Genomic DNA, 14,846 nt, shown 5'->3' on the forward strand with positions numbered 1-14,846 from the left:
GCTGGCCAAAACCGGAAGGCCGCTGGTACCGTGTAGGCCACTGCCGCTTCCGCCAAGAAAAGTCAAACTTAACAGTCCTTTTCAGGACTACCAAATCATTCACGAAAGAGTTGCATCTTCAATCATGAAAGAGTTACTTATTAAACATTGGCTTAATAGTTTTACGATAGAAACAATTGAATCTTTTAAAACGTTTTCAAAATGTAGTGATTTTGATTGCAGAATGAGTCAAGTACCTAATTTGAGGGGAAAATCATCCAAACAACGCGACTGGTGTCGGTCGCGAAAAGGAGGAAGTAGAGGGCCAAAATCATATATAACAACGCGCGCCAGAGCTCAGAACATCATTCTGACTATAACATTCGACGGAGTAACATCGCATCGGAGGCTAATTAAGGACCATGGCTTGCACGAAGCAGATAGCTCGCAAGTTCACCGGGGGAAAAGCACCGCGGAAGTAGTTGGCCATGAAGGCGCCGGCCACCGGAGGAGACGGATCTGCGGTTCCAGAGTTCGGCCGTGATGGCGCTGCAGGAGACCTGCGAGGTGTACCTGGTGGGCTGTTCGAGCACACGAATTTGTGCGCGATCATGCCCAAGGACATCCAACTAGCTCGTCGCATTCGTGGCGAGCGCTTCTGAAAGAGTTGTTTCTTGTCCAATTCCAAACTGTTGCCCTCTTCTCCCGTCCCTCGGGACGAGGCAGCGAACTGCAATAATTTGAATTTAAATTTCAGGAACAAATTTTGGTCTTCGGGGGCGACGGAATACACAGCTTTCTGAGGCTGCTCTCGCCCCCAACCCTCTGCCCCCTCACCCCTCCATTTTGCTCTTAACATTCTTGCTAAAATTCGTTCTACTCCTTCGTTCCTCTCCTCTTTTGAATGGGTGTTCTGTCCAAATAGGGTTCGGCACGGGTCTTGGTCCTAAGGGTGTGCAAGTTCTGTTGGGTCGGGGAGTTAGGCTCAAAGAGCAAGAGTTCAACCCAGATTTAAAACCAGCAAGTTTGCAAGAGTAACAAATCTGGGAAGATCTCTTGCTCTTAGGCTTAACTCCCTCAGCGTTCGCCAGTCTGTCGTGTACGGGGGTTCAGCTCCCTCAGCGTTTGAAATTCGGTTGTGCGTCTTGAAGGGTCGTCCAAAAGCGCAAATTCAAAAGTAAGTTGGTAGAGTAGTCGTCCATAAACGTTTGGGTGGGTTGAAAGTGGTCTAAGGATGTTGTCAACTTGGGATTGCAAGTTGTCTATAAATGGTTTCCTCCCGGGTTGCAAGTTGTCTAAGGATTTTGTCGCCTTGGGTTTAAAAGTTGTCTATAAATGGTTTCCTCCAGTGTTGTAAGTCGTCCAAGGCGTTTGTTTTCTTGGGATGCCAGGGCGTAGAACTTTATAACCATTCATAACTTAATTTTCTTTTCAGAAATTCAATAATCTTCAACTTTTCTTTCAGAAATTTGGTCCTTTTTAGGACCACCCAAAACAATTACGAAAGAGTTACTCTTGCCATTCCATGCAAAGCCATAATCCTAAAACCATTCTTTTCAGATAACCAAACAATATGGTCCTTTTCAGGACCACCAAAATCAATCACGAAAGAGTTAGTCTTCTTCAATCTAAACCTAATCGCTTCTTTTGACGAAGAACATCTTCATGGGGCTCTCTATACAGGGTAACAACCCAAAATTTCGCGAAGCGAAATGATACGCCGTGATTCACCTTCCCCTCGCGGCAAATTTCTCCTCTTTTGGGGCACGCTGGTTGGTTGAACAAACGTTTCCCAATCAGTCAATCGAGAGACGTGAGATTGATGTATCTAAAATCACCCCTACTCCACCGCATAATTTTCGGATCGTCGACGGGGCAAAAAGCGAATAAGGAGGTATAGGAGAATGGGTGCAAAAGGCGGAGCATACGTCCCCGACTTAAATCAACTAAAAGCGGCTCGGTCAGTCAACATCGTACCGACGGAGCAACTTCTTCACTGGACTGGACGCGGCAAAGGAAGCGCCAAGCAGAAGGGAGAAAAGAAGCGACAATGGAAGCCGGGCCAGTCGAAGCAAATCAGATGGAAATTCAACACAGCTCTGTGCGCTGTTTAGAGGAAGCCTTTTTGAGGTCAATTCCGTCGGTTACCGTTTGGTGGTTCTTGAGACGTTATCGATACTGGCCGTTTCTGACCCGCAGACGGCAAATTAAGCGCAGTTGTGGTTGCAAGTAGAAGAAAGGCAGCAAATTGAAATAAACGGCCCTTTTCAGGGCCACCAAATTCATCACGAAAGAGTTATCTTATTCATTTCATAAAATGCAAACGACAATTGCACGCATGTTTAAGTGATTTACTATTTTCTATATTGACGTAGACTTACGTCTTTGTCGAAGGTACTGGGGTGTCATTCCAAAAAACCCGGGCCGAAGGCCCTGGAATATTGCGTCATCCGTCAATCGCTTATATCTTCCTTCCCTCAAATCGAATCGGCACGATTTTGGTTCCATTCGATTCGAAAATTATTCAGCAATTTGCTATGAAACTTTCATTGTTGGCAAAATAGTTTTACTATTGAAACAATTGAATGTTTTAAAATGTTTTCAAAAAGCAAAGATTTTGCAAGCAAAATGAGCGCTTCCCACTCACGGACGGGAATGTCAAGTACCTATTTTGAGGGGAAAATCATCCGAGCAACGCGACCGAGTGTCGGTCGCGAAAAAGGAGGGGAAGTAGCAGACCGGAATCATATATAAGAACGCGCGCTCAGCCCATTCTATCCCTGTTCCCCCTAGTCAACAGGAGGTCTCGTCTCTCCCTGAAGAACAAGCTCGCTGTCTTTAAGAGCGTCGTCTGTCCAATGATCGACTACGCGCAGCCGGTTTGGGGAAGCTGCGCGAAATCCCATCGAGATCGGCTTCAACGGATACAAAACAAGTGGCTAAAAATGATCCTGAACGTCCCGTTCTGGACCAGAACGACCGAAGTTCATCAGCTGACGGGCGTGGGGACCCTTGACGCGCGCTTCGAGAACCAGCGGGCCAAGTTTCAAAGAAGATGTGCGGTGAGCGACATCGAGGGGATCCGGAATATTCGTCTTTGATTCCCCTAGGTTAAGGTTAGGTTAAGTAGGTAGGCTTATTTTTAATAATTAACTTAATAGTCGGTCTTAAATCCCGCAAAATGTGCACCATAATTTAAACTTAACACACTCACACACACAACACCAAAGCTGAAAAGAAACTCCTGAGCACTTAATATGTAAAACAAATGTATAATTAAAAACTGTAATAAAATTTAATTTAATCGTTAAAAAAAAAAACCCATTCTATCATTCACGTCTCAGACGTCGGACCGACAGCAGCAGCAGGAAAGCTCAGCCCAGAGCAGCAGCAGCAGGAGAGAGACCAGAGCAGCAGCAGCAGGAGAGAGAGGGACCAGAACTGCAAAAGAAATGCGCATCGCTTTCTCGTCGTCACCGTCAGCCAGTTGCCTCTCGATGGCCGGACCGTTTGGATCGTCCCACCCGGGACGAGGCAGCAACAAGATGGGGCGCGCGCTTGCTCCTTCTCGCCGAAAAGTTGCCTCTCGTGGGTCAAGCCGTGGTTGTGAAACTTCCAAATTCTAGTTGTTAAACTTTCCAACTCTTCGGAGTTCCCTCACTTCCCATCCCTCGTCCCACCCGGGGCGAATAATTACAGTTTAAATTTCAGGAACAAATTTTGGTTTTCGGGGGAGACAGTCTGCACAGCTTTCTGAGGCTGCTCTCGCCCCCAACTCCTAAAAACCCGGGCCGAAGGCCCTGGAATACTGCGTCATCCGTCAAACGCTTATATCTCCCTTCCCTCTAATTGAATTGACACGATTTACTTCTGGGGTGACGGATTGCACAGCTTTCTGAGGCTGCCCTCCCCCTCATTCTGCTACATTCACTCGGTTCGCGAAAAAATCGTTTTTCGTTCTTTTCTTTCCTTCCTCCATTCGATGTTGTCTAGTCAAAAATTTATCAACACATTCAAAGTATGTTTACATGGTAGCTGCGGTTTTGTTCGCATTAGATTTGCTATCTCTTTCTAGTACAAAGTCAATTCGAATCGTATATAAATTCTGTTTCAACAACCGGTACGTACACGGTCCGACTGAATTTACCGATCGCATTCACGATCTTATTCCGTTAATGTATTTCAAGTGTCTAGCTAATTCATCAAAATTAAGAAATGATTCACATATCAATACTTTACGTAGTCTACGCCATTCCGGTTATGTCTGTGACATAACTACTTTGACTTTTTATTTATGGTACAGTGTGAGAGTTTTCTCACAATTTATGATTCTTAGAAAAAACTGACCTTTGAAGGCCTACCTGAGACGCTCATCAATCAGATCGAAATTTGTTGTGAAGCAAAGAAAATCTTTACAGAAAGTTTAGAATGAATGATGACCAATTTATCAGAAATACATTGGCCGTAGGAACGGCAAATCAAGAAAAGAGTCTTGCGCGCTTTTGATTGATTACCGCGATGCAAATTTTTTGTTGTGCCGCAAAGAAAATCCATCACAGAAAATTGAGAAAAACTCCTTCGTAATCAATTCGAGCTTTTTCAGCAAATAAAAATCTTTAAACCTCACTGCCTTCTCGCCAGCCAATTTGGATTTGGAAACATGCAGTCTGGGTTAAAATTCGTGATTTTATATAACAATCCACTTTACGCCAATGATCAAAATTGTATAGAATACTGTGTGTACGCAAGCAAAGTAGATTGAGGTTAAAATTTGTAATTCGAGTGCGTGAAATAGTTTAAGTAAGTTTTTCGCAAAATATCACTTGCTAGTTCTGATTGAGGGCCTTGAAAAGGGTCGTCAATTTTGTAGACTCGGTTCAAATTCAGGCCAACTCACTTCTGAGTTGGTTGGTTTGGTTGAGACTGAGACAAACTCTTTCGTGATTGATATATTGGCCCTGAAAAGGGCCGTTTAATTTGGTCTGATCTGGGCACCCTCTTCCGCCAAGGGTTTCAATCCACTTATGACGTCATCCCGTCTTCCTGCGACTGTCCGGACCGAGAGCGGAATTTGAATTTCCTCCTGCTGCTAGCCTTCCACCAACCAAAGAACAGATTTCCTAGGCTACTAGTTCTTTCCGCTGGTTGTCCTCTTCTTCTCCTTCTGCTGTGGCTTTTGCTGCTTCCTCCGCGATGGCTGCTTCCTCCTCCGATGTGGCCTTCTCGAGTGCTCGATCCAAAATGACTCGCGAGTGCGAGGTTTGGCTGCTTTTATGTCGGCAGAATAGGAGAACGGAACAAAAGGGGCGCGGTCTCAAACGCATACGCGCCAAAAACGTTTATGTGTTGGAGACCACTCCCCTTTTGCGCCGCTTGCCATACCCAAATCTATTTAAGCACCAAAACCTCGCACACGCGAATCATTACGGCGCGAGCACTCGAGAAGGCCACTTCAGGACGGCACGGAGGAAACCGCAGCAGCCGCTAGAGCAGAGGGGAGCAGAGACCAGCAGAGGAACGGCCAGCAGCAGGAGAGGAATCCGTTCTCGGACCGGCAGAAAGCCAGCAACGGGAGGAATTTCGTTTTCGGCCCCGCGTAGGAAGGCCAGCAGCAATAGCCGAAAGAAGAATCATCAGCAGAAGGAGGAAATCAAAATCCGTTCTCTGGCCGGGGGAAGGCATGCTGGCTGATGCTGCAGTTGAGGAGCAAGAATGATAAAGACGGTGGAAGTCGCCAGTTCCCGACTCGTCGGTTTTAACATTAAACGGCCCTTTTCAGGGCCACAAAATTATCACGAGAGAGTTATTCTTGAATCCAAATTCATTGCGTCAGCGAGAAACATACTGCTACAAGCCTTAAAATTAAGTGTAAATCTTGTTAAACCTATTTTGCAAATCCGATCATGATTTTTGCTGCTTCACGCTGATCGATTGAAATGAGCTTCCCATCTTGGGATGTAGCATTCAAGTACCTACACAGAAAAAAAAAAATCCGGTAAATTTACATCATTTATGATGTACCAAAAGTGCACGTCATTAATGATGCGAATTTACATCAACTTCATTGTAAATTTAAATGCCTTCCGCTGTGATCGTGCTGAACAAAAACGTCATGAAAACATGTAAATTTCCGATGAAATCTACGTAAATTTACCCAAGCCAGAAATTTTTTTTGCTCCGCTGAATTTGGAATCCGATGTAATTTTCATGATTTTAGTTTTTTTATGCTGTACTGAAATGCTAATTCATAAAATGCTTTTTCGATTAAATAATAAGCAAAAAATCATTTCAATGAAAAGCATTCAATGCAGTATAAAAATAAAATAAAGGTTGAAAACAACATCGAAAACCAAATCCAACAGAGCGTAAGAATATCAATATAATCAAGGGAAAGGAAATCCCAATGGCCTCGGCCCCAATGGCCTCGGCCCCAATGGCCAATGGCCTGTTGCAAGGTTTGTACTGAAAATCTGATGTCCGAAAGCTTGCTCCCATCGACCCGGGATTCGAACTGGCGAACTTGGTTTCGTGAGTCCAACTGACGAACCTCTCAGTTAAGCCTGGACCAACTGTGGTGAGAGGCGACCACACCAACCACACCACCGGACCTGGCTTAACAAACTATAATTAAAGTAAAAAATGCCAAACTTACTACGTTGTCATCAGCCGACACGATGTCACTAGTCGACGCTCTCGATATGGTAATGCTGCAGTTGAAGTTGCATTTGCTGTTCCTATCCTTAACGCCGGCCACCTCAACCTGCAGCTTTGGACTGTTCCGGCCCGTCGAAAATCTGCACAAGGATCATCTGGCCAGTCAAATTGTCATCAACGATCATCTGAAAAGTTGCTCCGTCCACGACACGTGCACCCCGGGAGAAAACTCCGTTCCCAGTGCCAAAGTAGCTACCGTTTCCACCACTGGCGCAACGACTCGCCGGATGTGCCAGAACAATGGAAGTGCATTCCGCCAGAGAGGCCAATCTGTTGTTGACATCGTGGAAACGATCAAAGGTGTTAATGGAAGAACGGGCACAGCTTCTGCGGGTGGAGTCGGCTCGACTTTTTTCTTCTTCGCTTTTTTGCCAGTAGAGCCACCACCTCCTTCATGGGCTTGCCCGTCGTGTTGGCCGGAACGGATATATAAATGGCATCTGCTGCTGCTCCTGCTTGGGTCGGTATTTGACTTGTTCAAGCGGTAAGATCTTGGTTTTAGAGGATGGCAACGAGAGGAAGAGAGAATTAAATGCGTTATTTTGACATTTGCATTGGGCTATCAAACACAACTCACCAAAAAATTGCACCAGACTTAGCACTCGCAAAAGTTGCAGCACAATGGTTTTCCTGGGCATCGGAACTTATTTCGTGGAACTCCGTCAAACCAAGCAGCTGTCAGCTGAGACGAGCCTTGGGGCCAAAGAAAAACTGCGACGAAAATTGACCGCCAAACGAACAAGAAACTTCGGAACGATCGCAGTAGGCGCTAAAATGTTTATAAACAAAAAAAACTGACGTTTTGCAATCAATGAAATTGCATCGTAGATAGACCGGGAATAAAAGTTGATTTTTGTCGGAGTTCAATTTACCCAATTTAGGGTATTCATGAGTTAATGTTAAATATTGTATTTTACAATATAGTCAAAAACGATCTGCTATCATATGATTATATAACGACATGGCATTTTAACATGAAACTATTTAATAATGGCAAAGCAAAGATAAAATCTGGAGTATTTTTTTGGAAAATGCTCAATAATTTTGTACTCATCTCTATTTATCCATTTTTAAAACGAATGTAGCGAAGAACGAGGGAAAAGTGTACTGAGATGCCTCTTGAACCAATACTATAACAACGATAAAGAAATTAAAAAAAAAAGTTTGAAAAGGCTACTAAAATCTTCCTCCAAAATCCTGTGAGAATCATCATAGCTCAAGCTTGAGCCAACATCGATGTTGGCTCGAGATTTTTTTTACTGGAAATTTATTTAAGACACTCTCCCCTCACGATTGCGGGTACGTTTATATCGAATATTGGATTAACAGTCTGGACTCCGTGCCTGAAACAAAATCATCTATCATGGGGTCCTGTTAATCCTGTATTATTTTCCCACATTTCCATTATATTCCATTGCAGTTGGATTTGAAAAAAATGGTGGTAATGCTTCTATAAATTTTACAAAAAATGTTTTTAGCTTAAAAATTTATTAGAATTTTTTATTATAGTGTAAGAAATGATTGATTTAAATCCCTACGTATTTTTTTAAATTGGTTTAAGTTGGTAAAATACAGTTTTGATCAGATCCAATAAGATGGCCAAAACTGGAGCAGGGTGGAAACTGGGTCCTCTATCCTATACTAAATAAAATAAATAAAGCTACATATTTAATATAATAATGTACAAACATTTTGAAGAAATCCACTTTTCTACAAAAATTTTCTAATAATGCTTTATTTTACTGTAATCTCACGAGCTATGTTCTCGCTCAATTTTAGTGTACACTCAAACCCCGATGGTTTGACACCATATGTTGTCAGACGATCGGGGTCACTTTTTAGTTGGACACCTCTTTTACATGGAGTTCACACACACTACCAAATGTTTGTTTTGATAGTGTGCGTGAGCGCCGTGTAAAAAGTGACAGTTCGTCACTTTTTAGTTTGCCTTTGACCAACCAACGGGGTACAAACTAAAAAAGTGTCAAACGAAGAAAAGACCAACCACCGGGGGTTGAGTGTACCTACTTTTGTATAAAAATTATCGTCACAATTCTGTCGGAGTTCGAAAAAATCAAAATTCTTGGTGGGCCAAACTAAACGTGTTAACTCCGACACCTTCCAAAGCTGGTGACTGCTTTCTCGGACGTCCCAACTGTCAAACGTATTTTGTCAAAACAGTTCAATGTTGCCTAACCCCCCCAAAGGAAAAAAAACATTTAAATTTTTTAAAGTTCCTAAAAAAACAACAAAAAAACATACAAATTACTGAGAACTTGCAAGAAATCGAAAGCCGGTGAGTGTTACCGGTGTTACCTCATCAAGTTCAATCTTCGCATGAGAATTCCCTTGTTTGCACCGCCGGAACAAATCCGCATCTGCCGACCACGGAGAGAAAACGCATCGCTTCGCTTCGGCTTGATGGACGGAAACGCTACACACAGTCCAAGTATCGCATATGGAATGCAGAGGAAGGCCGGCTCCAGCTGATAAATAAGAATTTGGACAGATCCTTAAACATTTCGACGACGGTCAAATCTGTTAACCGCAAACACCACGGGATCTGGGCAAATCGGACCATCGGAATAGACAGCATCGATCGCCAGTGGCTGCTTGCTGCAGCGTAAATTGATTGTGATTTGTTAAGTGATAGCATAAACCACTGCTTCCACCCAGACGTCGTTAGCCGCTCAAAAGGTGACCAGCAAAACAACAAAGATAATTCCACCTTCTCCCTGATGAGCTCGCAGCTCCACCTTACAGAACGTCTTGGTGACAATTTCGATGAGTCCAGCTGTAATGTAAACAACAATTTATTCCACCTGATTTACGAACGTATCACTAACAAATTCATATTTGTTTACATTACCTGAGTTTTGATTTCACAATTTAACATAGTTCGACAAATGTTTGCATTTAAAGCAAACTTCAAAACATTTCCGCTTCCATTCCACTGCGCACCAAACTTTGAACTGATTTGTTTTCGTTTTTCACTTGAGCTGTCATTCGCAAAACTAAATTTATATGCTTTTGAGTTTACATTCACAATTTTTACATCAAAAGTACATTTACATGCTTTTTATTTTTCAAATTTATGTTTTCTTAGAAAAATAAAGTCTATTTAAATGAGATTTATTCATTACGTTGAATCTAATTTTACATGTCGGGTCTTTAAATGCGATACAACAGTTTAAATTGGATTTCAAATTTACATTGAGCACATTTACATTTTAAACATGATTTAAGTGTCGGGTAAATTTACACTTTTTTTTCTGTGTAGCAGCACCATTTTTGGCGCTTCATAACCCTACTGAACTGCGGCTAGACAAGATGTCCCAGCATTTGCGGAAGGTGTACAAGGCGTCCTATCGGAAGCGGAAGAGAGAGGAGAGAGAGGAGGAGAGGCAGTTGGCGGATGAGCCTACCGCGGCGCCAGTGGACAACGCTGAACGCAAAAGGCGGTACAGGCGACGGAAGCGAGCTGCTGAAGGAGGTGGAGAGCGCGGGGATGAGTTCCCGGAAGGTTCTGGGGCTGGACCGTCGGTGTCCAATCCAGGAAAGCGGAGGCGGCAGGGGCGAGTGGGAGATGCAACGGAAGGGTCGACTGCGTCTGGCAGCACTTCTGCTGAACGTATGAGACGGTTGCGGGAGAGGAGGAGGACTGGACAGACAACGTTCGGTCGGAGCGAGCAAGGAGGTGCTACCGCGGATGTTACTTTCGTTGCTGGAGGTGTGCGACGGGGTGGTAGACGAGGAATCGCGGACATTTCGGTTCCAAATTTGGCATCGGAGAATCCCGAACAGGGTAAGTGCGATCGTAGAAAATTTATGCGTGTGTTTGTGTGTGTGTGTGTGTGTGTGTGTGTGCGCGTGCGTGCTAAATTTCTACAGCTTTTATTCACTTTCTAGTGATAAATTTAAATAAATTGGAAAGTGATAAATTGAAATAAATGTTATAATTAGATGAAAAATTAGCATTTCTGTAAAAAATCAAATTTAATACATTAGCGTAATCGTACAAATTTGGAATAAATTTCCAACACAATACTTGTCATGCCATAGATACGATTTTAAATGAAATGATCATTAATTCAGGTTGAAAATATTCGGCCTTGTGTTATCACTGTATTTCCAATTACTCTTATAAACATTCTCATCTCAAAACAAAGGGAGAAATTTGATATGCTAATATATAATTTTCGTGATATTATATAATTTTCGTGATATTATTAGATCCATCTCAACGCACTTTTCAAATATTTTTCATACGCAACTTTTTAGGGATTTATCCGCCCATGGAGGCAGACACAATAAGCCTCCATGATCCGGTGGTGCAGATTGATGAAGAAGGTGAGACGTTAAACACATTGTGTTATTGTGAAAAATTTACTAAACACGCAAAATAACTTTTTAGAAATGCCATCAAATTCTGCACCAAGTCAGTCGGATAGCATTTCAGATGGGGCAAGCCAGGGTAGGTCTTTAAATTTATGCGAAGTTTTCGAGGTTTGGGTCACCTCTATCGTGTTTCACAGAGCCAGGTCCTCGCAATGCAAGCAGACCGAACTACGACAGGGCCACTCTTGAGTTCCGTAAGCTTTTCGTTGAGAACTCGTTTGGTGCTGTGTGCAGCGTTTGCGACAGACTTTGGTTCAAGAACGACCTGAAGCCCATCACTGAAGCTGGGGGAAATGTACTGGTACAAGCCGGCGACTTTGATTCAACCGAAGGTTTCATGGTGTGCCAAACCTGCAACAGCAGCTTGAATCGTGGAAAGGTCTCAACCCTGTCCAAAAGCAACGGATTTGTTTACCCGCCGATTCCACCGGGTCTTCCCAAACTGGATATGATCAGCAAGCGGCTGATTTCTCCCCGTTTCATCTTTCTGGTGATTCGTCGTCTGTGTCATGCTTTGGGCAACTATGGTATCATTGGGCAGGTGATCAACGTGCCGGTAGACGTTGAGGAGATGGTTCGTGTTCTTCCTCGCGATCTTGATAATGACTGTGCGATTAATGTGAGCTTCAAGAAGCACACTGCACACAAATCGAGCCATTACTCGGGGTGGGTTTGCAAGGGGACTGTTTATGCTTGGCTCAAGTATCTCGTAACTACTCCGTTGTATAAACGTGAGGGCATTACTTTTGACGAAGAACGATTGAATGCGTTCGGAGCAGATCCACAGGAGGGTCCCTCGCGGGCGGAAGAAGCCATGCCACTGGATATCATCGATGATGAAGCCGAGCTGTTGGCTAGCATGCAACAAACTGCGATGTGGAACGAAGACATGTACCTGGAGCTTTGCCCTACCATGAACCGAATGCCCTCGAGTATTTTGTACGATGAGAATGCTGAGGAGTTGAGCAATCCCGACATATACTTTGGGGTCCCGACAACGATCAAGCAAGGCGTACAAGCTACTGTGTTCAACAAGGCGAGCAGTGAAGCTAGGCGAGCTGACAGGCGGGTGCTCGTCCAGATCACATTCTGGCCATGGCCATGAAGGTGTTATACTGCCGTATGATTGAAGGGCTCAAATGTCACTTCAAATCTGTGGGAACAGATAACGTCACACGTGCCCAGCTCAGCGATCCAGAGTTCCAGAGGAATATGATGGAGATTGGCTTGGCTTTCTTCAAAGGGATACCGAACTCTGTGCAGTACTGGCAAGGACGCAAACAGGACCTCTTCGCCATGATTCGACAGTTGGATAAACCAACAATGTTTCTCACCTTGAGCGCCAGTGAAACTCAATGGGAAGAACTGTTGAAGGTGCTGCACAAATTGTCCAGTGACTACGATGACCTTGAATTGGCCGACTCGCTGTCGGAGTTAAGCGCGTTTCAAAAGGCAAAGTTGGTCGTTGAAGATCCTGTGACGTGTGTTGCATACATCGACAAGCTTGTTGACGTCATAATGCGCATCTTGAAGTCCAAACGGTTCAGTCCATTTGGTAAATACTACGTTGTGGATTACTTCAAGCGGATCGAGTTTCAACAACGTGGTAGCGCGCATGCCCACATCATGCTCTGGTGTGCAAACGATCCTCGTGAGGACGTTTCCGAGGACATGCCCGCCACCATTGAAATGATCAACACTCTCTGCTCCATCGATGCCTTCCGTTGGTTGGGACCACTGCTTGGCAAGAAGCAAGAGCACGCTCACACACGTACATGTTACAAACACAACGATAAACGTTGTCGTTTCAACATTCCGTACTGGCCGATGAACGAGGATCGGGTATTGGTGCCCCTTCCGGCTGATGACAGTCGTCGTTCTGCACTGAAGAAACGTGCTCTCGAGTTTCGTGAGATTCTGGAAACGAAGACTTTCGAAACTCTCGAAGACTTTCTGGCCGATTGTGAGTGTACCGAGGAATACTACCTCGAAGTGATTCGTGCATGGCTACAGCGACCAGCGTTCTTCTTCAAGCGTCCGATGAATCAGCTCTACATGAATCCATTCAACGTTTGGATTGGCGGTGTACTTCGCTCCAACAGTGATCTGCAGTTCATCATGGACGAGTACTCGTGCGCCTCTTATTTGGTTGATTACGTCAACAAGACAAATCGAGGCATCAGCGCGTTTCACCGAGAGCTTCTCGAGCTGCAGGAGCAGTATCCCGACTACGACTATCAAGGCTTGCTGAAGAAGTTGGGCGTGAGAGTACTCAACAGTGTTGAGATGTGCTCACAGGAAGCAGCGTGGATCTTGCTCCGGTTACCAATGTCCGAAGCAAGCCGGAAAATCGAATTTGTGCCGACAATGTGGCCAAATGAGAGAACCCGATGCCGGAAGCGACACCAGCAGATGGACGACGAGGGACTCGACGACGACTCAACGGACGTATGGACCAGAAACATCGTCCAGAAGTATGAGGACCGCGATGGATTGGAGGATGTGTGCCTGGCTGATTTCGTCGCATGGTATGCACCGATGAAAAGCACCAAAAACAGCTACAAGCTGCGAGGCACTGCCAAAATCCTGCGATGGCGAGGATACCCGATGAGCGAAATGGTCGAGTACAAGCGAGAGGCAGTGCTCCTGTTTTTGCCGTTCCGGAATGAACGAGTCGACCTGCTGGACCAGAACAAATTCCTCCAATTGTACGATTCGCATGAGACAGAGCTCATCGCGAAACGTAAGGAATACGATTGTGAGTTGAATTTGGAGCAGACCGTTGAGGAATACCTCCGAATAATCGCACAGGAAGGCGATGGCGAGCAAGAGAGAGCCGTCACGGAGAAGCACAACGAGTACGTGAGGAGCATCGACATGCAGCCAAACAACGATGACATCGAAAACCTGCCGACTTCTGCACTGCGAGCGATTGTGAAACAACGTTCGAATGTCATGCCAAAAGCTGACTACTGTGCCTGGATGCGGCAGGCTAACGAGAAGCAGCGCATGTTGATCCTCCACATCATCCATCGACTGACGAGCTTTGATCCTGAAATTCCAGCGATGCAGATCTTCCTGACTGGACCAGCGGGTAGTGGTAAAACGTTCACACTGCGTCTGATGATGGAAACCTATAACCGGTACAGCCAAGGTCACAACTCTCGCAACAACGCGTATATTGCATGTGCGTCGACAGGCAAAGCCGCCGTTAACATTGACGGTGTTACGGTCCATCGTGCCTACCGCATTGCAATATCGCGCCAGAGTGACTCAAAGCTTAGCCCTGAATGGCTGCAGACGTACCGAAATGAATTCCGGAACGTGAAGCTCCACATTGTAGATGAAGTTAGTATGCTTAGCGCAGGTAACTTCAGAACAATGCACATACGTTTGCAGGATATTCATTTGGACCACCTTCACCCATTCGCTAACCAGAACGTTACGTTTACCGGAGATTTACATCAGCTGAATCCAGTCAATGCTTTACCAATCTATAAGGCTCCGAGAAATTCGATTGGTGGATCTTGGCTGTGGGATTACATCCGACTGTACGAGTTGGATCAGGTCATGCGTCAGACCGATGTGGTGTTCTCCACCATCCTCACCGCGATTGGCGAAGGCAAGAAACTGACGGATGAACAGAAGACGCTGATCGAGAGTCGGTTCAAGTCAGTGGAGGACTGCCAACGGGAAGCTCCCAACGCCGTTTGGCTGTTCCATCAAAACGTTGATGTCGATCGGTTCAACAGAGA

The 14,846-nt window shown here is 44.8% G+C and overlaps 1 pseudogene; it reads left to right on the top strand.

Moving 5' to 3' along the window:
* The first annotated feature begins 336 nt into the window (after positions 1 to 336).
* LOC119767820 lies at positions 337 to 735 on the top strand (annotated as a pseudogene).
* The last annotated feature ends 14,111 nt before the right edge of the window (positions 736 to 14,846 follow it).

This window comes from Culex quinquefasciatus, chromosome 2, assembly GCF_015732765.1.
Source record: "Culex quinquefasciatus strain JHB chromosome 2, VPISU_Cqui_1.0_pri_paternal, whole genome shotgun sequence".
NCBI classification, from domain to species: domain Eukaryota; kingdom Metazoa; phylum Arthropoda; class Insecta; order Diptera; family Culicidae; genus Culex; species Culex quinquefasciatus.